General features: G+C 43.1%; 1 protein-coding gene and 1 pseudogene across 3 annotated transcripts in view; both read left to right on the top strand.

Moving 5' to 3' along the window:
- LOC126355137 (UNC93-like protein) overlaps positions 1–24,911 on the top strand; it is a 980,883-nt gene that overhangs the window by 907,207 nt on the left and 48,765 nt on the right. The window lies entirely within an intron of this gene.
- Positions 23,055–23,172, top strand: LOC126356625 (5S ribosomal RNA; annotated as a pseudogene).

Genomic DNA, 24,911 nt, shown 5'->3' with positions numbered 1-24,911 from the left:
CAAGTAAGTCGAGGATTATGACAGTCTCACAGAAATGAATACACACAAGAACCATATCAGCGTAATATATCGATACATCGGAGTACCTATACATTAATAACACCAAATGTCAATATTGTCACAAAATTATGTCTGTTACTTCACAGAAAAGTAGTAAAGTAGTTCGATATTACTGGTATCAAGAACTGCGGTTGGACTGCCGTAATGGTCACCTAAATAAAGAACAATTACAAACACCATTGAGAAAATTTAGAGAACCGGCATCTGAATCTGACTGCAGAATGATTCTGCTGCCGCCAAAGTAAATTTCGTATAACGACGTCCATTTTGAGGAACACTATTAACACAACACAAGACTACACTGGACTTACGATGTGTCTTGGAAGGCGACAGGCGACTCTGAGTTACCGCCCAGACAGAAATCAGTTCAACTAGTAAACCTTCCACTTGCCTACCTGCCTCACGCGTCTGCTAAATTGATATTGTCCATGTTGTTGATATCCTGCATTAAAGGTGATCACAGTCATCATAATGTAAATGAATTAGAATGCTGAAATAATATTAATGTAATGGTGGTCCTGTTTTTTTTAGTCAATTGTTAATGGGTGATTAATATATCAACAAGGGATTTATCTTTTATGAAAGTTATGGCACAATTATATTCAATAAAAAATGGAACAAGACAATTCACGTTAAGAGTGATTACAATAGAAAGCATGATCTAATGGCAACAGAAATATGCAACAGACAGTCCCTCCCTTGAGTGCCGGCTGGTTGGCAAAGATTAAGATCTGTCTGAACTATTTACTCTGGCTCAAAATATAGATAACGCTATCTGAAATGATCTAACTCTTAATAGACGTTGATGAATATATTCTACACAGATGTTATACTGAGGTGGTGCAGCTGAGAACAAGTGGCGAGATTGTGATTCTGCTTGCCCTAACAAGCCGGACCAACAACACTGTACCTCTTTTCTTGACGCGTGGTACTGTCTCAGTGATGATGGTCGAGGTTCAAGAATCTGCAGAGCAGTGATGAATTGCCTGTAATTCCCTATTTCGGGAAAAAAATATGTAAATTCGCTGCTAGCAATCTGTTAGACAGTTCGCAATTACTCTCCAATTGGTCCCTGAAATCTCGGCAGATTCCAGCGTGTGACACTCCCATTCGCCGGTCATACCATGGACCAATTTGACTCATTAATACGGCAGTGCGCGCAAGAAGATCAAACATCAAGGCGGCAGAACTGTCACGAATAAAATTGCCGTCGGTACAGCAAGTTGTCAGAGTTCGCGGAAGTCTAAATTGTCGGTGCAACTAAGTCCTCAGCTCAGGCTCCTCAGTCAAGACCAGCACTGGCGCCTATTCGCGTTCACAACAAGTTTCGCATCTGCAACTCACTCATAACAAAAGACCATACATACCCACTCCAGACCATATTTGAATCGGAAGACCAAATTTTTCCTCTTGTCACTTTTCATCAGACCTTGGTAAACTCCACAAAAGTACTCGTGCAACCAGCCCCAGAAGGGTTTAATTCCCATCACAAGACTCCGCGAGCTCCATATCTGTCCTCTAACTCGTCTCCGCTACTCATTGGCTAATCCTAATCAAAGTTTTCTGGAGAAGCAGCCAATCCCTGACTAGCATATTCCCAGGCAGAGAGGAGGAGACGTGTGCTCCTGATCTGTTTTCTCCCACGGTCACTTTAGGCAGCGTGTTTTGAGTTTCCATATAGCTCTAAGATGAAGAACACATTTGCTATGGAGGTCATGTTCTGGATGTTCAACCAAGGGCCCCCATTAAGCTAAGAGAAGTGTTTTTCTGTCCCAACATAGATCATTTCAAAGCCACCATAAATGTTCCTTCTGAAATTGTTTTGAAGGTCTGGGTCTTCCCAAAAACCTCTCCAGGCCAATGTCCACCTGATGGCTCCCTCGATAGTGTCCAGTCCATGATGAGCATATGAAACGGCCCCTTAGAAAAATTATACAAGACTGTGCTTAAACTGACACACAATATTTTTAGCGCAACCCAATCTGACTTCCAAAAATCCCTACGAAAGAATGGCCCTGACTAACATTAAACTATACGTTTCACAAATCACTTACCTCACAAAAATCTTCGTTACTCAAGCTACTGCAATACAGCGAGCACCACTACTGCCAGCTAAATAAAAGATTCAAACTACTGAAGGCACTTACTGACAGGCATAGTTAGCAAATGAAAGATTTTAATAGAGAACAAACAGTGTATTTACCTTAATAGTCAAAATATATATGGTAGTTCATGACATCCAGTCTTACAAATTACAAAACTCCGCCATTTCTCTCCTCACATCCACCACTGCTGGCGGCTCGCCTCCAACTGCGCAACGCTGCGCGCTGTTAGCATCCAGCTGCCGCTGCAATAACACTAAAATTGCGAGTATTACAACAATGCCAACCAGCCACAGACTGCACACGGCACAGCCAGTGATTTTCATACAGAGCGCTACGTGGCGTTACCAATAAGAAAACGTAAACAGCCTACTTACATAGCCCCCATGCTACCTACAAAAAAAATTTTACAACTTGTTTTGGGCAGTGGCCAATACAGATTTGAAATTCTTTTTTTCATAATTACAATAACAAAGAAATAAAATGCACACACTTATCGATACAATGTTGGTCAAAAGCTAAAATTTTCTCACAGTCCGTAAAGACAGTCCTGATCATTCATCAAAGTAAAATTGCAGTGTTTTTCTCAAAGTCTGAGTAGTAAAAGAAAATGCACACGGAAGTAGTGGATTTCCATGCAGTCTTGAAGAAGTAGTGTTGTCCTTCCAACGGAAAGACAGTGCTGACTTGACATGCAGACAGGTAATGGACCACAACAGAGCAAACCCACAGCAGAGTCAGTCGAAGTTTTATAGAATATTGATAGGTAGGTCGTCACAGAGTAGATCCATTGTAGTCCTGGTAGAGATTACGGTATTGGTGGGCCACCAGAGATGCAGACCCACTGTAGACCTTGTAGAAATAATGGTATTGGTGGGTCATCATAGGTACTGACCCACTGCAGTCCTTGTAGAAATAATGGTAGCGCAACACAATCTGACTTTCAAAAATCCCTACAAAAGAATGGCCCTGACTAACATTAACATTTACGTTTCACAAATCACTTACCTCACAAAACTCTTCGTTACTCAAGCTACTCAATACAGCGAGCACCACTACTGCCAGCTAAATAAAAGATTCAAACTACTGAAGGCACTAACTACTGACAGGCATAGTTAGCAAATGAAAGATTTTAATAGGGAACAAACAGTGTATTTACCTTAATAGTCAAAATATATATGGTAGTTCATGACATCCAGTCTTACAAATTACAAAACTCCGTCATTTCTCTCCTCACATCCACCACTGCTGGCGGCTCGCCTCCAACTGCGCAACGCTGCGCGCTGTTAGCATCCAGCTGCCGCTGCCTAACAGTACAATGGCGAGTATTTACAACAATGCCAACCAGCCACAGACTGCACACGGCACAGCCAGTGATTTTCATACAGAGCGCTACGTGTTGTTACCAATAAGAAAACGTAAACAGCCTACTTACACATGGAAACGCGTGAATTTTTATAGTTCACAAAGGGGACATACGACACTGTCGTAATGTTTTGGCTGGGCGATCTGGATTTCCCCCTGCCCCTGCTGTGGCAAGAGACACCAAACAGATAGGTCGAGGTAGGTCATTTTTCCTCCTCTTCCACTGAACACATTGTCTGAACACCAGTGCAAGAAATTCTTGGTCCCAGCATATTGCCACTGGGAAGTGCTTTGAGGCGTTCCTTTCCCTAATTGCTGCACATGGCTTTCTAGCCACAAATTTCCACTGCAACATTTGCTGTTAAATGACCAAGATGGCTGCTTGTCCTCAACTTCAGGAAAACACTATTCGAAGGAAGGCCACCATGAAGACCCTTGCATGTGTTAACAATGTAAATGCTCCCTTCAGTGCCGGCTCATGCTGATAACTCCTTGTCGTCTCAGAAACACAATACATTAAATTGTACCCTTGAATATGGAGAATAATGGAGGAGTGTCTGGTCCTCTCTTAACACCGAGCGGGGTAGCGCAGTAGGTAGCCCAACCCCGCGTCTGGCCCTCCTGATTTAAGTTTTCCGTGATTTCCCTAAATCGCCCCAGGAAAATGCCGGGATGGTTCCTTTGAAAGGGCACGGCCGACTTCCTTCCCCATCCCTCCCTAATCCGATGAAACCGATGACCTCGCTGTCTGGTCTCCTCCTCCAAACAACCCAACCGTCTCTTAACAATTAATGTAACAGCCATTTGAGCTGATTGCAGAACGATTCTGCCGTCACCAACATTTCACAAAAGGACCATGAAAATAATACACGAGAAATTAGGGTTCATATGAAGATGTACAGACAACAGTGTCCCCCTCTATCTGTTTGCGAGTGAAACAGTAAAGGAAATGACTATTAGTGGTACAGGATACCCTTCGCCACACACTGTACGGAGAGAGATGTTAAACCATGGTTCCGGAATACTATACACGCCACCAGGTGCACGTTTTCACCCTAAATACCTCAACGAGTCATCTCGGTGTGGCAGTTTCTGCCCTGTATACCCATGTCATGAGTAATACTTTTGTCCCATCAGAGCGACAGCTACATCCTGAAGCAATAACCTGTTTCTAGCAGGACCAGACTTCTGTACACATGTCAGCGATGATGCAGGAGTGGTTTGCAAGGCAGAATAATACTTCGTGTTTGGATTGACCTCCTCCTGCTCCAGACACAAACGTATAGAAAACTTACGAGCATAGAACAAATGGGCCACGAGAGAAAACTGGCCTGACCTTGCGCCAATTGCGGACGATGACATTTGACACGTCACCCTACGTGCCCGAAAAGAGTTGTAAAGTGAGGGATTTATTGCCCACCTCAATGATTATCCTCTCCGCAGATTATAGACAGTCATTGAAGTTGAGGGTCTTTGGGCAGGATATTATGTGGTAATTGCACCATATGGGCGGCCGTTGTGGCCGAGCGGTTCTCGGCGCTTCAGTCTGGATGCGCGCGACCTCTACGGTCTCAGGTTCCAATCCTGCCTCGGGCACGGTTGTGTGTGATGCCCTTAGGTTAGATAGGTTTAAGTAGTTCTAATTTCTACGGGACTGATGACCTCAGATGTTAAGTCCCATAGTGCTCAGAGCCATTTGAACCATTTGGTACCACACGCTGTGCCCTTTTGAGGGTTAAAATTTTTAAAAATAGAACTGATTAATGATAGTTCCATTAATTACTTGATATCTACTGGCTGAAAAAATTAGCGCCTCCCGATGTGGTTAAGCGGTTCTAGGCGCTACAGTCTGTAACCGCGCGACGGCTACTGTCGCAGGTTCGAATCCTGCCTCGGGCATGGATGTGTGTGATGTCCTTAGGTTAGTTAGGTTTAAGTAGGTGTAAGTTCTAGGGGACTGATGACCTCAGAAGTTAAGTCCCGTGGTACTCACAGCCATTTGAACTGTTTACTTATACACGACGCCATACCGTACGTATAAAGTCCCTTACCTACTTCTGATATTATGAAGAAGATTTTACTCGAAAAGTGTGAATAAAGTTGAATTACTAAACATTAAGTGACTAAGTTTTCCCTCCATCGACCATGACAGCAGTCTATGAACTAAAAAAAAAGATGAGACTCCCCAAGAACACCAATAACTTAATTACAGACAACACAAGTTGGTTTGTTTTCTTTCTCTATAACAAAGTATTTTTTAGCTTACTCTGTACTGAAGATACGACAGACGCTCACTTTTCCCTTTTGTTTTCAACGGTTACATTGCACACGCATTCGAAAGATAGAAACTTGAAATAACAACATAGCAAATACAGCGAAGAAGTCACGGTCAGCTGCCGATAGAGCTCTCCGATGGTATCTCTGTTGTTTATTAACAGTGAAGGCAGTGCTCTTAGAGGCTTCTCTTAGAGTTAAAACACGGAGCGGGAGGAATCGTGTTACCCTTTAAAAAACTGTCAAGTGTTGGCCGAATTAAATACCTTCGTGGGCCAGATGCGGGCCGTATTTTGGGAATCCTTGCGCTATACGAGTACTTTTGTATTGTCTGTAAATTACTACCTAAAAATTTAGCTGGAAGCAAACACATTATAAACTCACACCGTTCACCTTCCGTGGCTGTTAAACGCACGTAAAGAACTAACTTTTTTTTCATTCTCTTAGGGATAATTGCCTATGGCAAAAATAAATTCGGGATAAGCATATAGTTTTTCCCATGGCAACATTTTTAGACAGTGTTGCACACCCAGGTAAAAGATTCCTCACCTCGGTTTACAACAGTTTTGCAGGGGCATGAAGGATAGGCGTCAGAATCCAACGCAAATTCACAAGAAGCAGTTACAGATGAGATACGTTACCCCCAATTCGCAATGGCTCCACAGAAGACGGAAGTTACAAATAATATACTTCACAGGGCGACAACTAGAGAAAAATGGCGTAATCCGTTATGTCACTTCAGCCGCTTCCTACCTATATCTATCTCTCTGAAAAACACACAAATACGTGGGTCTTCGAATGTAGGCTAACAGGTCAGCTTTGCGACTGTAAATAATTCACACAGACACGAACAGCAGCACGATTCTGCACAATTGCACATCGTTATTGCATTTGAAGGGCTTTGTTGGCTCTGATTTATATTGGATACGTTTTTAACTGTGCACCTACCGTCGATAGAATTGAGCAGGGAAAAACGATTCAAGAGAAGTTAAATCGACACATTGTCCTAATTTATAGCGCTATTAGAGGATGACTGTAACAATTGTCGAAGCAAATTTCCCAATAGCCGACGACTTCGTTTCTAGCTTTCAAGTTCAGTTTCCCTTATCTGTCGAGTTCAGTAGTTGCTAGAAGAAGTTTCTTCCTATTTTTTGTGTTGCGACATATGTCTTTGTGGGTATACAGTTTGCAGACACAGAAATTAGTTATTTAGATGTAAATGCCATCAGATATACGTGTTACGTTACTTATATCTAACTTAATAATAACGTTTGTAGTTTTGCACCTTACGCTGGCGGCTGATAAATAAGGGTTAATCAACTGTACCGTAATTGAACTTCCAACTCTCTAAAGAACATTCAGCACAACCATACTTTGTGGGGAGAGTACTTTAGAAGCGCGAGCTATTTCCCCTTAAGAATACTGATGAAGAACGCGGCCACTCCATTTTAAGGAACCATCTCTGTACGTATTTAATATCGCAATCTATATTAAGAAATTTCTTTTCTGGGCATTAGGACGTGGTTCGAGTTTAAACACACATCACAAAAAGTTTTGCATCACCTCGTTTCCAAGAGTTCCGGAACCTGTACAGAAAATTGGAACAGCGATCAACATAAACATCATTTCCGCACTTTTCATTGTTCATGTAAACCAGCCATTGCATGTTGTACCACCATACAGTGACACCTTCAGAGGTGGTGGTCCAATTTTGCTGTGCACACCGGCTACTTGGCTCTGAGCACTATGCGACTTAACTTCTGAGGTCATCAGTCGCCTAGAACTTAGAACTAATTAAACCTAGCTAACCTAAGGACATCACACACATCCATGCCCGAGGCTGGATTCGAACCTGCGACCGTAGCGGTCGCTCGGTCCCAGACTATAGCGCCTAGAACCGCACGGCCACTCTGGCCGGCCACCGGTAACTCTAATACACAGTAGAACGTTCTCTTGCATTGGTACATACCTGTATTCGTCGTGGCATACTATCCACAAGTTCATCAAAGCACTGTTGGTCCATGTTGTCCCACTCCTCAACGGCGAGTGGGTGCAGATCCCTCAGAGTCGTTGATGGGGCCCGTCGTCCATAAATAGCCCTATCCCAGGCAAATTCGATGGGGTTCATGTCAGTAGAACGTGCTGGCCACTCTAGTCGAGCGATGTCGTTTTCCTGAAGGAAGTCATTCACAAGACGTGCACGAAGGGGACGCCAGTTGTTGCCCACGAATACGAATTCCTCGCCAATATGCTGTCGATATGGTTGCACTATCGGTCGGAGGATGGCATTCACGTGTCATACAGGGGTTACGGCGACCTCCATGACCACCAGCGACTCTAAGCACTTTCGAACTTAATATCTGAGGTCATCAGTCCCCTAGACGTAGAACTACATACACCTAACTAACCTAAGGACATCATACAAATCCATGCCCAAGGCAGGATTCGAACCTACGACTGTAGCAGCCGCGTGGTTCCGGACTGGTTGAAGGCATTTGCGACGCTCATCGGTGAACATGACGCCAGTCCTGAGCGGTCCATTCGGCATGTTTTTGGCCCATCTGTACCCTGCTTGGTTTCGTGGTTGCAAAGATGTACATCACGATGGACGTGAGGATTGAAGTTGCACATCTTGCAGCCTATTGCGCACAGTTTGAGTCGTAACGCGACGACCTGTCGCTGCACGAAAAATGTTATTCAACATGGTGGCATTTCTGTCAGGTTTCCTCCGAGCCATAATCCGTAGTTAGGGGTCATCCATTGCATTAGCAGCCTTGGGCGGCCTGAGCGAGGCATGTCATCGACAGTTCCTGTCTCTCTGTATCTCCTCCATGTCCGAACTACATCGCTTTCGTTCGCTCCGAGACGCCTGGACACTTACATTGTTGAGAGCCCTTCCCGGAACAAAGTAAGAATGCGGACGCGATCGAACACCGGTATTGACCGGCTAGGCATGGTTGAACTACAGACAATACGAGCCGTGTACCTCCTTCCTGGTTGAATGACTGGAACTGATCAGCTGCCGGACCCTCTCCATCTAATAGACGCTGCTCATGCATGTTTGTTTACATCTTTGGGCGGGTTTAGTGAGATGTCTGAACAGTCGAAGAGACTGTGTCTATGATACAATTTCCACAGTCAACGTCAATCTTGAGATGTTCTGAGAACCGGGGTGATGCAAAACTTTTTTCTATGTGTTTATTTCTCTGCCCACTATTTCATCCTAAAGTCCTGGAAACATCGCCAGAGGCTGTGATAACTGACAAAGCTGATACAATCTCAGACAAGCTAAATAAATCGAACTGCTTTTACGGTAGAAGGAAATGGTCAGCTCTTGAAGTCGTTAGACAGCTGCCCAAGAGTCCCGCTGACATGCTTTATGGAGCTTTATTTAGTACTAAGGCCACAACGTCTCTTATTTCTGTCCTTCTTTTCTACTAATGTTGTTTTGTGTTTTTGAATTTCTGTGATTTTCTGTACGTCCTAACATGGTAGTGATTCGATCCTGATAAAATCACGGTATGAGGAGAAAGAATTTCTTGGTCCTCTGGTTCCATTGCACGTTCTGCTACTGCTGATGGCTGAGGCGAAAATGCCTCTTGTCTCCCTTAATGTCGGTGTTAATGCACCTTTCGTAGTTCCTACTTGACCGTGTGTGTAAGGGATTTATACACTCAGGCAGCGTCAGTGGGCTTTTGTAGGCTTTATGGCCTAATGTTCCGTCGGATTTGCTAAGTATCTGTATATCTGATACTGAAATTTGACCTCATTTGTCTCTTCCCTTAGAAAACGTCTTATTAAGTAGCCTTTCCCCAGAGCTTTTCCAGCGTATACTTTCGACACTTAGATGAAATACACCTTCTTCTGCCTCTCTCTGACTACCTTTCCCTCCTATCTGTCCACCTCATCCTCCTACCTATGTCTATCTCCTCCTCCCCACTCTCCTTCATCTCCTCCTCCCCCTCTTTGTCCATTTCCTCCACCCCTTCTCTGACCACATCCTCCTCTCCCTTCCTGTTAGCGTATCCTTCCCCCAGTCTATCTTTCCATCTTGCCTCTCCTGCTTCACCTATCCTGTCCCCCTCCACACTTTCCTCCAGTGTCGTGCATCTCACCCTCCTCTCTCTCTTACCTTTTGCTCCCCTTCGCTCTGTCCATCCCCTCCTTCAATCCCTTCCTCTGTCTGTCTCAACTTGACCTCAGCCATGATCGGATGCATGTGTAGCCCCTGCAGTGCAGTTCAGTAAAGCCCCATAACATACAGGGTGTTTCAAAAATGACCGGTATATTTGAAACGGCAATAAAAACTAAACGAGCAGCGATAGAAATACACCGTTTGTTGCAATATGCTTGGGACAACAGTACATTTTCAGGCGGACAAACTTTCGAAATGACAGTAGTTGCAATTTTCAACAACAGATGGCGCTGCAAGTGATATGAAAGATATAGAAGACAACGCAGTCTGTGGTTGCGCCATTCTGTACGTCATCTTTCTGCTGTAAGCGTGTGCTGTTCACAACGTGCAAGTGTGCTGTGGACAACATGGTTTATTCCTTAGAACAGAGGATTTTTCTGGTGTTGGAATTCCACCGCCTAGAACACAGTGTTGTTGCAACAAGACAAAGTTTTCAACGGAGGTTTAATGTAACCAAAGCACCGAAAAGCGATACAATAAAGGATCTGTTTGAAAAATTTCAACGGACTGGGAACGTGACGGATGAACATGCTGGAAAGGTAGGGCGACCACATACGGCAACCACAGAGGGCAACGCGCAGGTAGTGCAGCAGGTGATCCAACAGCGGCCTCGGGTTTCCGTTCGCCGTGTTCCAGCTGCGGTCCAAATGACGCCAACGTCCACGTATCGTCTCATGCGCCAGAGTTTACACATCTATCCATACAAAATTCAAAAGCGGCAACCCCTCAGCGCCGCTACCATTGCTGCACGAGAGACATTCGCTAACGATATAGCGCACAGGATTGATGACGGCGATATGTATGTGGGCAGCATTTGGTTTACTGACGAAGCTTATTTTTACCTGGACGGCTTCGTCAATAAACAGAACTGGCGCATATGGGGAACCGAAAAGCCACATGTTGCAGTCCCATCGTCCCTGCATCCTCAAAAAGTACTGGTCTGGGCTGCCATTTCTTCCAAAGGAATCATTGGCCCATTTTTCAGATCCGAAACGATTACTGCATCACGCTATCTGGACATTCTTCGTGAATTTGTGGCGGTACAAACTGCCTTAGACGACACTGCGAACACCTCTTGGTTTATGCAAGATGGTGCCTGGCCACATCGCAGGGCCGACGTATTTAATTTCCTGAATGAATATTTCGATGATCGTGTGATTGCTTTGGGCTATCCGAAACATATAGGATGCGGCGTGGGTTGGCCTCCCTATTCGCCAGACATGAACCCCTGTGACTTCTTTCTGTGGGAACACTTGAAAGACCAGGTGTACCGCCAGAATCCAGAAACAATTGAACAACTGAAGCAGTACATCTCATCTGCAGGTGAAGCCATTCCGCCAGACACGTTGTCAAAGGTTTTGGGTAAATTCATTCAGAGACTACCCCATATTATTGCTACGCATGGTGGATATGTGGAAAATATCGTACTATAAAGTTTCCCAGAACGCAGCGCCATCTGTTGTTGACAATTGTAACTATTGTAATTTCGAAAGTTTGTCTGCCTGAAAATGTACTGTTGTCCCAAGAATATTGCAACAAACGGTGTATTTCTATCGCTGCTCGCTTAGTTTGTATTGCCGTTTCAAATATACCGGTCATTTTTGAAACACCCTGTACCTGTCATGCTGGGTAGGCTACATGTTGGGATCTCGAAGATAGTTTCTTCTTCACAGCCTATTGGCTGTCCTGAAAGTACTACTACTACTACTACTAATAATAATAATAATAATAATAATAATAATAATAAATGCATCGAATGAGTTCATTACGCTGGATTTCATACTTTATCACTAGTTAGACACATCCCATAAGTCTAGAACTGTTCGACATTGCAGCATATGATTCATGCAGATCACACTAAAGTGGCGTTTTTTAAATGGCATATGGACATTTTATCAGTGCCCACTAAGATCGTTTGTACTGTTCCCAGTGAGCTGAGAAGCCATGGATGTACTTTCACTGGTTTATACTAGAACTGCTGCAGTATGACATTCAATTTCTCTCAAGTTTTCAAGGTATCTCTCATCGATTCTGCTATCTCATTGGGTGGCAGTGTCAAATATTAGTGATCCACACTTCCTTTTTCTCCTAAACTGTGATACCTGGTGTATTGTGTTCCAGAATTCGATCTGTCTGTAGTCGAATGCCCCACAGTAACTTAGCATGTTGGTTTTCGATAACATTTTCCATCTGAGGTCATCAGTCCACTAGACTTAGAACTACTTAAGCCTAACTAACCTAAGGACATCACACACATCCATGCCCGAGGCAGGGTTCGAACCTGCGACCATAGCAGCAGCACAGTTCCAGGCTGGAGCGCCTAGAAACGTTCGGCCACAGCGGCCGGCTTGCTTCCCACAGATGGTAATTTTACACATCAATGAATTCGTAATTGCGAATAAGGACTATCATTAGTTCTTAAATGAAATTCTCCGTCAGTAAAAATTTGTGCCAGACCGGGACTCTAATCCGGATTTCCCGCTTATCACGAGCGGTCACCTTACCATTTGGCTATTCGTTACGACTCAAGGCTAGATCCAAGCTTCCATATGTCGTCAATCATGCGTCTACGACATGTGCTCATACATCCATTATGTATATTCCCATACAGGTCAGGCGTTGTACTTGAATCGCTGCTAATTTTTTTTTCATCTCGAGATATAATCAATTGTTTAGTCAGATCTCTTGCAGAGGGTTCGTTTTGGATCTTCTGCTGATTTATTGATTCTGACTTTGATGCTTTTGATTCTGATGTCTTGCTCCTACGGCGCAAAAATCAGTCCTTCAGTTTTCTACTTCAGGGTTCTATTGGCAGCCAAGGCTAAGCCTGTTATTTATCCACTTTGCCTTCAATCTTCTCGAAACAAATGCTCGTGCGATGGTTTATTGCTCGTGGTGTCAGTTCGGTATTGGAGAGCAGCTTTTAGTTATTGCTTCTCTGTTTTCTACACCTCAGGAACAATTATGTAGTAGACATCGAACATAACTTGGTGGTAAGATCTTATGGGACCAAAGTGCTAAGGTCATGGGTCCCTAAGCTTACACACTATTTAATGTAACTTAAACTAACTTATGTTAAGGACGACACACACACCCACGTCTGAGGGAGGACTCGAACCTCCGACGGAGGGTTCAAACATAACTGTTTCTTTGCTCTGTTTCCCGTAGTGTGATGACTCCAAGCTTCTCTTTATCCCCTGTCTGACCCACTTGCGAGAGTGCTGTACCACCTGTTTATTCTTCATTTCGTAGGGCATTGCAGAGAAGTTTAAATTTAACCAACATAGTTTCGAATAGACATGCAATACGTACAATTACTTTTTTCGTTGCTGCAAAAAGGTGCCGCTGAAAATTTGTCCCGTAATAGGGAATCAAATATGATACAATCTACTCCAGCTCCGTTACATAACTGCTCTGCTACGCAAACATGCAGAGGTATAGTCTTACACTTGTAAGTAGGCTGTTTAGGTTTTCTTATATTGGTAACGCCACGTAGCGCTCTGAAAATCTGTGCTGTGTGTAGTCAGTGGCTGGTTGGCATTGTTGTAATACTAGCCATTGTAGTGTTGGGCAGCGGCAGCTGGATGTTAACAGCGCGTAGCGTTGCGCAGTTGGAGGTGAGCCGCCAGCAGTGGTGGACGTGGGGAGATAGATGGCGGAGTTTTGAAATTTGTAAGACTGGATGTCATGAACTGCTATATATTTTATGACTATTAAGGTAAATACATTATTTGTTCTCTATCAAAATCTTTCATTTGCTAACTATGCCTATCAGTAGTTAGTGACTTCAGTAGCTTGAATCTTTTATTTAGTTGGCAGTAGTGGCGCTCGCTGTATTGCAGTAGTTTGAGTAACGAAGATTTTTGTGAGGTAAGTGACTTGTGGAACGTATAGGTTAATTTAGTCAGTGCCATTCTCTTGTAGGGATTATTGAAAGTCAAATTGTGTTGCGCCAAAAATATTGTGTGTCAGTTTAAGCACAGTCTTGTACAATTTTTCTAAGGGGACGTTTCACATTGTGTACGTTTTTTACGTGTTGATGTAGGAGACGACGAACAGGTTGGCTTTTGGAAAGATAAAATCATCATACTTCCATTTGACTGTGGACGTACCACATAACAAATACCCAGATACGTTCATACGACCTACGAAAAGCGTTCACTATGTAATATGATGCAAGATGTTCGAAATTCTCAGGAAAATTGTCGTAAATTCGAGAGAAAGATGTGTGTATTATACTATATGTACAAGACAAAAGAGGGGAAATTGAGAATAAAAGTCCAACAACGAAGTGCTCGGATGAAAAAGTGTGTAAGACAAGAATTCAGTCTTTCACACCTAATGGACAGTGTGTATACCGAAGAAATGACGAGGGAAATAAAAGAAAGGTTCAAGAGTGGGATTGACATAGTGAGTGAAAAGATATCAGTTATGCAATTTTCTGATGACAGTGAAGGTGAAGAGGAATTAAAGGACCTTTGAATGGAATGAGCAGTCTAATGAGCACACGCTATGGACTGAAAATAAACTGAAGGAAAACACAAGTAATGAGGGGTATTAGAAATGAGATGAATGATGAACCTAACCGGAATTGGTGACTGCGAAATAAACAAAGCGAAGAACTTCCACTCCATTTGAAGCAAAATAATGCATTAGAGCTGAAGCGTGATGGATGCAAAAAGCAAACTGGCACAGGCAAAAAGTGCAGCCCTGGGCAAAACCAAGTACCTATTTTTATACATATTTAATACATTGGCTTAAATATGAAGCCGACATTCTGGTTGCTCGTGTGAGATGCAGAAGTTGACACAGGAGAAGAATTCATGACAGGTTGCACCAAACCAGTCAGAGTACTGATTTAAAAAAGTATTAGGTGGTTTTAACTGTTTGAATGTTGGCAACCCATGAACTACCTACCACCATAACGTTGGTAGGGAGGTTTCTGTGCCTCAGTGATCCATTGAGCTATGGTTCAAATGGCTCTGAGCACTATAGGACTTAACTGCTGTGGTTATCAGTCCCCTAGAACTTAGAACTACTTAAACCTAACTAACCTAAGGACATCACACACATCCATGCCAGAGACAGGATTCGAACCTGTGACCGTAGCAGTCGCGCGGTTCCGGACTGAGCGCCTTAACCGCTAGACCACCGCGGCCGGCCATTGAGCTATGCTGGCAGGTTCAATGCTCCAGGTAGGGTCACAAATGCCAGACAGGTCAGATAGTGAGAGTCCAAACAAAGTGTAGTCCCCTATAAGGCTCCATTGTTGGGACTGTATGGATGGAAACCACATATGCAGTTAGCGAAGCCTGACAATACTTCCATTTACTTGTGACAGGCGTCTTCTGTTTTCTTTTCTATCGGCTTCTCTTGGCAATTTTTTTTATTATTTTTAGATCCCAGAGATACTAGGTTTCGTGGCCCGACGGTTTCTTTTCTTTCTCCAGCTGCGACGGTAGTGGAGAAGATGGGCCTCGGTACAGTGGAGCCATAGAATTATGATTAAAACACAGGATGAACCGAGTCCTTAAGTCCAGAACTACAGTGGATAATCTTTAAGAAAATCTTGACTCAAAAGAACCTGGTTTCCCAGGTTTGTGATTGAGGCGTTGGGCGCGCTGCCTATCATTCAGAAATCTTATCCAGCAAAAAATCCAAGAGTAAAGCCTCGAAACTAGATCATAATTAAACGGAATCGATCCAGAAAACGAAAAACGTATATGAATTTTGGTAGAAGGATCTTCCAAGGCTCTCACCATTGTAAACGTATTCAAAGAAATCCATCGGATCAATTTAGACGTACCAGCAACAAAAAAAGGTAAAAGAGTAGAGGAAATGGGCGATTATGTTCATATTTACAGTGGAGTGGAAAAAGTGGTTATCCGGTGTGGTACATAATGAGTGGAGGCCGGCCACGGTGGTCTCGCGGTTCTAGGCGCGCAGTCCGGAACCGCGCGACTGCTACAGTCGCAGGTTCGAATCCTGCCTCGGGCATGGATGTGTGTGATGTCCTTAGGTTAGTTAGGTTTAAGTAGTTCTAAGTTCTAGGGGACTGATGACCACAACAGTTTAGTCCCATAGTGCTCAGAGCCATTTGAACCATTTGAATGAGTGGAAACACTGCGTTAAGAGATGAGACTGAGTGAACGAATGTCTAATGCGTGTGGAATGAAGCTAGAGGGATGCGACGTAGCGATCATTGCTCATATGCATCCACAAATAATGTTACTGTCGCTGAGAAGAATAATTTCCTTAATTATTTGACAAAACTCCTACATGGCATTGGCAATAGCAAAGAGCTGTATCTTTAAGGATATTTTCATGGACGAATGAGTAAGCAGGGCGCTAGTAATGTTGTAAGCAAATTTTTTGAGGATATTGAGTTTGGAGTGGATATTGTGAAGCATAAAGAAAACAGACTGCTAGAAATGTGTAGACAGTTCAGTCTTACGAAATGGAATAGCTTTTTTCAGTACAAGGAGATCCATAAATATCCAAGAGCACATACCTGTACTACAAGAAAGTTGCAATCTGTAGTTGATAATGGTATAGAGGAAGAAAGTAATCATACAAAGGTGAGGGATTGCAGAGTTTGTAGAAGAGCAGAGTGTCAATCTGACCATTTCCTGCTTCGGTGTACACTTTGGTTCCTCTTTAACCAAAACAGCAGGTGCCTAAACAATTGTAATGAGAATGGAGAGAAACTAATTCAACCACAAATAATTTTACTGGAGGACCCTTCAATTGCCTTCTTATACAAGCTTAGGTTGAGTGAGAAGCTACATCAGAATGATTATATGACAGTGACAGTAGCGTAAAGACAATTGTGAGAGCTTTTCATCAAGCTACCTTTGAAAGTCTCTGAGTAGTTGAGAAAAAGTTTTGAAAATTTGAAAGTAATTGGTGGGATGATGATACTGAAGGTGAAGGAGAAAAAGGAGGCCTATAACAGACGGCTTATGAGCAGTAAGACTGATGATAGAAGTAGGTGTGTAAGACTGGGGGGGGGGGGGGGGCGGGAAGACAAAGAAAGGAGTAGTTAGAGCAAAAACTGCTATGTGGGCCTTTAAATGTTAGGAATTAATAATTACATGTGGAGTTCAAAGTCCATAGAAGCATGCAAGGTGATAAAACAGTTAAGAACAAATGACAGAAGTCAAATAAACTTGCAGCTCATAAGCTTTATCTTTAACACATGCAAGTTCGATTTGTAAAAGACACTGCGGATATCAATCTAATTAACAGTAAGTGATGTTCTACGTGTAAACTACATGAAAAGGTAAAATGCCAAACTATACAGAAGTGAAGTAATAAACGAAATTAACATCACGTTACCAAATCTATTTTCATATAAATCCTTTATCTGGCACTTTGGACTTGGTTCTACATAACACAGTACTGTAACACTGTAAAAACTGATAGTCCGTCGCTCACTACACTTTTAGCAGAATATATAAAACACAAATTGCCTTAAATAACATAAACATTAAGCAACGTAACGGCTACCAAAACAGTAAATGGCAGTGAGACAGCAAACTGCTTGTGTGTGTGTGTGTGTGTGTGTGTGTGTGTGTGTGTGTGTGTGTGTTTTGCTACAAACCGTAATGCTTTCCTTCAGGTTTGTTCAGAGGATAACACGTAGAAGGAACCCATTTCCAAATTATTTACACGCAACTGCACGAGCCATTCAGAGGCACATCACAGCATAGAAACCGTGCCGCAGGCGGGTCAAACTCACTGAACAGCAATACGCGTAAAATTCTTTTGTAGCATAAATGCTACAGCTGGTGCAACGAGAAAAGGAAATTAAAGTCTTGCATCAGATGGCAGGAAATAAAGGCAGAAGTGCCAATATTTCGCAAAATTACTTTCAGTTTTCCTTTAGAGAACGGTGATACAATCTTTTTCTTTGAAAGTCGCCTACATTAATAACAATAACGTAATAATAAGGTATTCCCAAATATGATAGGAAACGATGAGTAGTACTAACTAGGCAAAATAATTGAAATAAAGCTCGTTTAAATAACAAAATCCAGTGCTTCATCACCTTTTTCCTTCTTATCACCTTCACCGACAATTTCTCTTATGCTACGTCATACAAACAACGCATAGACTTTCAGTGTTTTGCATCTGTCTGCCTTCTTTTCCATGTGTAACCAGCAGGTTAATACTTTAGGTTTCAGTTTCCTGAAAGTAGGTCTCATCTTCCTCCATGCATCGTCAGCTTTTCCCAAGTCCACATGTTTTTCAGTTTCCTTACATTTCAATCTCAATTATTCTGCTGTGGCTTCTTTGCACTCTCTTTTGATTTCCTTTCAAATGTCTTACAATGCCTGCTTGTGGTATCATGTTTAACATTATTGTATTTGATTCTTTCATCGATATACTAAGTAGTTTCCTTCCGTAACTTATTTGCCTCTACTTCTGCTAATATTGTGATGGCGTCTCCGGCTTCGTTTCCGTCTTTAGTGTATTACAGCTATGTTTGATGGGCCATTACGAGATGATTTACACAGTGCAGAATTGTTAGCCATTTCATTTCATTTCATTATTTTTCCTCAGTTCCATCTTCCCGATACTCTTAATAATTCTCAAAATAAACAAAGGTATTCTGCAAACGAATGTTTAACTTATATAATGACGTCATGCTCGTATAGCGAGTTAAAGCTCAATTACCCGAAATGTGTGAATAAAAACTCACAAATATGTATATACTTAATATCCTTGATCTATACAGTCAGACCTTCTGTCGACGAATGTTTTTATTTATTCGTCAATCCCTAGTTTTAGAAAAAAAAGAGTGGCCAGAGCTGCCAAAAGTATGGCGAGTTCAGGAAACGGAGAGGCCCGTCAGTTGACATCTGGACAGAAGTGGTTTGACGATTCCCATAGCATTCGCATGCTGCAGAAACCGCTGATGGTTTGGTTAAGATGGGGGATACATGTACATCAAGTACATACGTGGTTCTTTTGAGGAAGCGATACGTCACAACTCTGTAGAATTCACAGGTCCGTCGTCAAAGATTTCTTTGTCGGAGACAGCTTCGAAGTCGAACAGCACGTCTAGCATCAATATCATCCTTAATTTCCTAATTTCATGCCCTAAGATTTTTAGGACTCATTCATGTTCTCGTTTGGATCATGCTTAACGTGAGTTTTATCTCTGCTGTATCCTTTAAATTTTCACACGGTTTCCTCAGCAGTTTGTTCTGTGTCTTGATGAAGGAACGAGGCAGAAAATGTTCGCACACTTCCAACTTCATCAGGGAGACACCCAAAAAACTAAATGAACGACTGTTTTATTAATGTGCAGTAATATCGCTCCCAATAGGCACTTATCAGAGGGTGAGGACTAAAGAGATTTAACATGTCACTCATTGTTAGAAATGTGCCTATTCCAGGGATAAATATCCATCGACTACCATGTCTCAAGAAATCGCTTGTACCACTCGGATACACTGATATGCGACAGTCAGTCAGCGGTGTACGCCTTCGTCATCATTAATTCGTTTCCATGGTATTTCTCCATAAAATAATTAAATGAAAATCGTAAATCAAAAAGAAAAGTTAACAAATGAAGATGAATTTGAAATAAAAAATGTCCAGGTGTGCAAACACACTGATGATTCTGTACAAACTTAATTATGTATGTAGATTGTTCGTTCACTCTGGAAATCGAGAATCTCGACCATTTTTGCCTGTTATGGACCTTGATACTGGCAAGACATCAGTCCTAGGGAGTCCAATATTTTCGAGAATATTTTTCTTTCAATAATATAAATGTGACATAAAATCATGCGGGAGTCAGGCCACCATTAGTATAAAATCAGCAGTTCTGCATTCAGGCTGTCTGCGTCTGAATGTTGAAAATCAAACATCAGGCAAGGAATGACTTTATAGCTCATATGGCGCTTTACGGAATTCACCCGTAATCAGATATCCACGAGTGCTTGCTGCGCACTGATGCTCGTTTCAAGTTGTAATAGTCTGCAAATTTTTGTTTCACGTACAATATGAAACGCTATGTCTATGTGCGGTAATCGTTCCTGGATATCTGATGTTGGATAAATTCCGAGACGTGTCATATGAGGAATAACGTTATTACTTTCATGATGTTTGACCTTTACTACTGCGATTCAATCAGCCTCAGTACAGAACTGTCTAATTTGAAGTTTGCCGTTGGATAACAAATGACAAAAGAAATATTTTATGCCTATTATAATCACAAATTAACAGTTATTGGATTTTTCGTTTACTTATACTGTTCTGTGAGCCTTGCTTCTTGCCACATTTTAGTAATCTAGGCCAACGGGAAGTCTTGATGAGTGAGTTTGCAAGTATCAGAAAATGTGACATAAATGGCCGTACCTTTTGATTGCACTGACTTAGAAGCCAACGTTTATTATACCGCCAAAGGATCATAGACCACAGCATGTGACATAGATTTCAACTTCATACAACCCGTTCCTGATCAAAATAGGTCTTAACAGACGAACGACAGGCAGACAGGAATAACAAATGGTAATTCTTTTTTCTCGTGTGATATAATTACAAATTTATAGGTTTTGATGAGTGAGTTTGCGAGTATCAAAATATGTATTATAAACGCCCGTATGTTTTGACTGCACTGACTTAGAATTTTCTCTTTTTGTCCACTGTCAAGAGACCATAACCCATATTTGACACAAATTTGAGCTTGATACCTGCAGCCGTTCCCAAAAAAGGCGTCCTAACAGATGGACGAGCAAAGACTCAGATAAAAACTAACAAAAATCGTGTGAAATGATTAAAAATTTACAGTTTTTTATTTTTCACTATAAACTGAGTAAATAACCGAAATATCAATTAGCCACAGCAAAAGTACTAAAATTTGTCACTTTTAGGTGTTGCTCTTTTCAAAAAGTCGTAATTTTTTTCGTATAACTTGCCTTGGTTTGTAATATTGCGTTAATATGGAAACAGAAAAAGGGACCAGTGCTGTATTTATAACAATGCTGACAGAAGCTGGCAACAAACACATTGCTTAAGAACAGGGCCAGCATTGCTGAGACAATAAACATAATAATGGCGTGTGACGGGGGCCTCCCATCGGGTACACCGCTCCCCTGGTGCAAGTCTTTCGATTTGACACCACTTCGGCGACTTGCGCGTCGATGGGGATGAAATGATGATGATTAGGTCAATACAACGCCCAATCCCTGAGTGGAGGAAATCTCCGACCCAGCCGGGAATCGAACCCGGGCCCTTGGGATTGACAGTCCGTCGCACTGACCACTCAGCTACCGGGGTCGGACGCTGAGACAATGATGTCCCTGTTTCCGTGTGGTGTAGCTTTTTAGATGATACACGTGTACTTGCGGTATGCAAGACTTGGCGCCATCTGTTCTACGCGATAGTTTCTCGCTGTTGTCTACAGACATCCGTAGTACTACAGAATGGCGTCAACCCTAGTCTGAAAACATTTTTAACCAGTGACGTAACAACAAAGTATAGTGCTACATTTGCTTTAAAAGATTACAGATTTGTCTGACATTTCTAGAAGTAATAAGAGAAGGAAATCATGGTAACCGTACTAAATTAAAAACTTAACAATTCATTCATAGTCTACAATGAAAATATAAAGTAGCCTCTGTATGCATAAACACCTTTATCTGCTGCCTTGAAAGCGGAGAAATTAGTGCGAAAAACATACTTGTTCAACATCACTTTTCACCCCTTAGCGCTGACTATTCGTAATGCCCAGTCATGGGTATCATCCTCGGTTACAACATAATTTTTGAGGTAACCTTCAAAGAATTGTAATCGACATGAAAATACTGATGATTTTTTTGTAGTATCCAACTATTTACCTCCTTTCGAGGAGAGTAAAGAACGGTGGCCGGAAGAAGTTTTCTTTTATTTGTGGATTTAATTTAATATTTTGATTCTGTGTATCTTGAAACTAAGAGCGTCAAACTTTTGCTTTGTTCGATTTGTACGTTTATCACAGGAAATAATATAAACAAAAAATCAAAAAATGGACTATCGCAGATACCGGTTGTTGTGACTGCTTTTAACAGGTTAAACTGCCGTGAAAAAAAAAATTATACAACCGAAAAGCGGTTGTTTCAGGACAGTCGCCATCCCTATCACTTTGTACGCTACCACGTGAAATGAGGACACATAAATGCATGAATGTGACATACTCTAACAAAATTTCGGAAGTAGCTCAGGGACATTTTGGCCTGAGGAATTCTGGGTGTTTGGTGGTGTAGCACTGATTAATAACATAATTTTGATGTTACCCAATTCCATTTCTGAGAACACCTTGACAATAGTGAGAAAGACAGAATATGCGATCACTGAAGTGTACAACACTGAGCTTTCGTACAGATGCAAAGGCATGTTATGCGTTGCCGTCGCTACAGGAGAAGCCCAGCATACCGTAGTTCGCCTGCTCTTCTATTACATTCAGTGAACCATTATAAGAGCATATCGGACAACTCATCAGCAAATATACCACTAGCGCTGTGTACTGCTGTTAAAGTAAACTTAACAGTGCCGGAAACACACACCAGAAACAGACTCAGCATTAGTGGATGCATCCATGAGGGCAGAGAGCAAAGTGGACATTGCTGCCGTCAACAGCAGCAACGGGAGTGAATGGAACACGTTTGTTTCCAAACAAGACACGCAGTGCACACCATTAACATTTGCACTTTTATGCAGGTATTTTCTCTGCAGTACAGAGGAAAGAAGAAGGGCGGTACGAAATAAAAGTAAGTGCAATTGCTCTGTAACGAGCCATCAGGTATCACTGTTGCCTTGTAACAAAATACACAGAAAATATCCCTGACCAGCATCCTAAATTTTGTCTGTGAATTTCGTGTTCACTCTGTATATTTTCTACAGAAGAGTGGGAAATTCTGTTATCACGTACTGTAGCTGGTATGCTGCGGTCTTGTAAAGCTGTTGTCATACATTCCAAGATTAGAACACATGCATATTACTATAAGAGGCAGGCAAATGAAAAGGAGACAAATGGAAAAAAAAGTAAGCAACATGTTTATTATTTGGGCAACGGCCTTACCGCAGTGAATACACGGGTTCCCGTGAGATCACCGAAGTTAAGCGCTGTCGGACGTGGTCGGCACTTGGATGGGTTACCATCCAGGCCGCCATGCGCTGTTGCCATTTTTTGGGGTGCACTCAGTTTCGTGAAGCCAACTGAAAAGCTACTCGACCGAATAGTAGCGGCTTCGGCCATAACTAGCATCATAACGACCAGGAGAGCGGTGTGCTGACCGCACGCCCCTCCTATCCGCATCCTCCTCTACGGATGACACGGCGGTCGGATTGTACCGGTAGTCAACTCGTGGCCTGTAGACGGAGTACATGTTTATTATATGAAAAGTAACTATAATCCAAATACACTGCTGGAAATTCAAATAAGAACACCGTGAATTCATTGTCCCAGGAAGGGGAAACTTTATTGACACATTCCTGGGGTCAGATACATCACATGATCACACTCACAGCACCACAGGCACATACACACAGGCAACAGAGCATGCACAATGTCGGCACTAGTACAGTGTATATCCACCTTTCGCACCAATGCAGGCTGCTATTCTCCCATGGAGACGATCGTAGAGATGCTGGATGTAGTCCTGTGGAACGGCTTGCCATGCCATTTCCACCTGGCGCCTCAGTTGGACCAGCGTTCGTGCTGGACGTGCAGACCGCGTCAGACGACGCTTCATCCAGTCCCAGACATGCTCAATGGGGGACAGATCCGGAGATCTTGCTGGCCAGGGTAGTTGACTTACACCTTCTAGAGCATGTTGGGTGGCACGGGATACATGCGGACGTGCATTGTCTTGTTGGAACAGCAAGTTCCCTTGCCGGTCTAGGAATGGTAGAACGATGGGTTCGATGACGGTTTGGATGTACCGTGCACTATTCAGTGTCCCCTCGACGATCACCAGAAGTGTATGGTCAGTGTAGGAGATCGCTCCCCACACCATGATGCCGGGTGTTGGCCCTGTGTGCCTCGGTCGTATGCAGTCCTGATTGTGGCGCTCACCTACACGGCGCCAAACACGCATACGACCATCATTGGCACCAAGGCAGAAGCGACTCTCATCGCTGAAGACGACACGTCTCCATTCGTCCCTCCATTCACGCATGTCGCGACACCACTGGAGGCGGGCTGCACGATGTTGGGGCGTGAGCGGAAGACGGCGTAACGGTGTGCGGGACCGTAGCCCAGCTTCATGGAGACGGTTGCGAATGGTCCTCGCCGATACCCCAGGAGCAACAGTGTCCCTAATTTGCTGGGAAGTGGCAGTGCGGTCCCCTACGGCACTGCGTAGGATCCTACGGTCTTGGCGTGCATCCGTGCGTCGCTGCGGTCCGGTCCCAGGTCGACGGGCACGTGCACCTTCCGCCGACCACTGGCGACAACATCGATGTACTGTGGAGACCTCACGCCCCACGTGTTGAGCAATTCGGCGGTACGTCCACCCGGCCTCCCGCATGCCCACTATACGCCCTCGCTCAAAGTCCGTCAACTACACATACGGTTCACGTCCACGCTGTCGCGGCATGCTACCAGTGTTAAAGACTGCGATGGAGCTCCGTATGCCACGGCAAACTGGCTGACACTGACGGCGGCGGTGCACAAATGCTGCGCAGCTAGCGCCATTCGACGGCCAACACCGCGGTTCCTGGCGTGTCCGCTGTGCCGTGCGTGTGATCATTGCTTGTACAGCCCTCTCGCAGTGTCCGGAGCAAGTATGGTGGGTCTGACACACCGTTGTCAATGTGTTCTTTTTCCCGTTTCCAGGAGTGTACATTTATGCCACTGTGAGACAAGATATTCAGTTCCTTCATGGAAAAATGTTTGTGGTTGGCAGGGGAAACATGTTACT

The sequence above is a fragment of the Schistocerca gregaria genome, chromosome 3 (genome assembly GCF_023897955.1).
Source record: "Schistocerca gregaria isolate iqSchGreg1 chromosome 3, iqSchGreg1.2, whole genome shotgun sequence".
NCBI classification, from domain to species: domain Eukaryota; kingdom Metazoa; phylum Arthropoda; class Insecta; order Orthoptera; family Acrididae; genus Schistocerca; species Schistocerca gregaria.
This window is presented reverse-complemented; position numbering and strand designations above follow the sequence as displayed.